Source organism: Apium graveolens, chromosome 2, assembly GCF_009905375.1.
Source record: "Apium graveolens cultivar Ventura chromosome 2, ASM990537v1, whole genome shotgun sequence".
Lineage (NCBI taxonomy): Eukaryota > Viridiplantae > Streptophyta > Magnoliopsida > Apiales > Apiaceae > Apium > Apium graveolens.
Window position 1 is genome coordinate 230328659 of NC_133648.1, and position 2796 is coordinate 230331454.

Consider the following 2796-nt stretch of genomic DNA (forward strand, 5'->3'; position numbering starts at 1 on the left):
CTCTCCCGTACAATAGGATCCGCAGATAAAAACCAATGGTACTCCCCTAACAGCTTCTTCCCTTATCAGAAAATCACCTTGTGTTTACCACCTCTCCCGTACAATAGGATCCGTAGTTACAAACAACAATGGTGTGGTGTAGTGTACATGTAGGATCTTTTTCTTTCTCCTTGCTATTTCTCCCCCTTAGTTGAGGAATCCTCCAAACTATTACTTAAGCTTTTATCTCCCCCTTAAAGAAGGAATGTATGCCGTCGTCTGAAGGAGTTCTCATATTTCACTTGGTTGGAAAAGAAATAACAAGTGTTTCTCTTTCTTCCTCACTGTGAGTGTGTGATTGTGTTTTAGTGTACCTCACATGTGTTTCACTCTTCTCTCCACTCGTGTTTACACTCATTCTCACAAGTGTATCACTCCTCTCTCATAGCTCCATAATCCAGCTGTACCTGCAAGGAAAATCACCTTAGCCATCCTTAAGGAGGTCACAGGTGGTGCAATGGGAGTTCACAAATCCCCATCCTTGTTAAACTCGTCAGATGAATCTGAGTCATAATTTACAAGTTGCTAGTTTCCCTTTTAGGGTTCCAGATTTGAATTCTGGGAAGGTAAACAATGATCCAACAAATTTAGCATAAGGATCAAAGTTCCCTTCTAATGTCTGTGAAGACATTTCCTTGTGACTTATCAGGTAATATCTGAATCATTGTCAACAAGTTGCCGATCTGCACCTATGTCAGATCCACTATCCGCAGATGCATCCAGGGGATTTAAGCCTGGGGAGGTAGACACTGACCACTGACATATGGCTTTTGGATCAGTATCCTCTCCTAACACCTGTAAAGGCAATTGGTCCACTAACGAACCTTGAACAATCGAATCTGACCTTAAAATGGTCGAAACTCTTATTTCCGTCAACTCATCCTTTGTGTGTGTAACCTCTCCTTGTGTATCAAGAATTGATTATGTTTGAAGTGGTGACACTACATCGGATACCTTGGCCGACAGGCAAAATTCAATAGACTCACCCTGTTGAGAGAATGAATCTAGTAACTGATTTTGTGCCTTTTCAACCATTACATCTTTTTGAGAAGATGTATGGGGGCTAACAGTTGTCTCGGTTTAAATACTACTCATCTATATAGGAGACAGAGCTACTGGGTTGACTACAGAACCTTCCTTATGTGGTGCACTAGGCACTATCTCCCTCACGCTCATTCATACTACATTTAGTGGTAAGAGAGTGTTGGTTGGTTCTGTTTTTTTGTGTTTGTCTTTACAGTCTGGGATAGACGTTGTGGGTTTTCAACCTCATGACTGTCAATGAAAGAAAGTCATTGGAGACTGAACCTGTATCATAGAACATATGGTAATAGAGAGAAAATGATTTACAATAGTGATTTCAAAAGATTTTACATGAAATAAGAAATCACTAACGTAGAAAGAAGTTTGATTTTGTTTTTCAATATGAATGAGTTTTTGATAAAACATTGATCACTTAGGGTAAAGTCTAAGTAATTCTCATTCATGTCAAAAGCTTACAAATATCTGCAACATAATGTTAACAAGATATCATTGACCGATACTTGTCAAGTACTTTAGATACTAATTGTTATGTTGCATTACTAATATACCACTGCACATATAAAACAATATGATTGTGCTTAGTGATAAGATAGTTATTAATATGACGACTCTACTTATTCATATAAAATTATAACTTCTGTTAGAGTGCCATACCATGTCCTTGACGATTGCTTGAGCAGTATACTATTTCATACCAACCTGAAGTGAGATTGTGAAGAAGAAATTGCATAGTCCAATAGATCTGCAGCTGCAAAGTCCATGTACTGTGGTGCATTGACTTCCTCTTTTGACTTACCAATCAGGAGTACACTTGTACACATCTTACTAGAGTACAATTCCAAGTGTAATGTGCAGCAGGTGTCTGATATGTCGTAATATTCTCAAGTCTCGTCACTGGTGCTATATGTTAGATACTGCTTCCTGATAATAACCTAGCACAATATACAAAATTACAATGATAACATTCCCAGCTTGCAAACAGCCATATCCCTCAGATAAACCTTTGCTGTTATCTCCAAAGGTAACCAGGGGGCCGGCTTTCTCAATCCACATTTGATAGCAGGGCTCTATCTCCGGTCATATGTCTTGATGATCCACTGTCAAGAATCCACACTACCGGTTACACCTGTTTAATGCCCTGCACTTCAAATGGATTAGACCTTCTTCGGAACCCAAACTTGGTTGGGCCCGGCATACTTGTAGAACTGTCCTTTATCAGGCAAAACAACATTTTTAATTTTAATTGTCTCAACTTTCTCAATGACTGAACATTTGACCTTGTAAACAGCCTTAACAAATTTCTGTTTAAGCTTAGGCACAAATGTCTCCTTTCTAGCCTTAGAAGGACTAGCAGTCTTAGACCTATCATGCTTCTTGTTATTCACATGCTGACGAGGAGTAGTCTTATCATTAGACACATACTTACCATTAAAATAAGCATACATCATATTAAAAGCACAAGACATACAATTAGCAACACCACATGCTTTATGAGAGTGATTAATAGCAGGCAATTTATGCATGGTAGACATGGCATTATTGTTATCCAACTCATATGTGTCTGAGTTAGTCTCAGTTGCTTTCACAACTTTGACTGGAACTTTCGACTCACTTGACTTGGAAACAATCTTCTCATAAGCATGATCCTCAGCACGTATTTCTTCTTGAATAACAGAAGAGGTCGCATCAAATGGTTCAGCAATTGATGCTTTA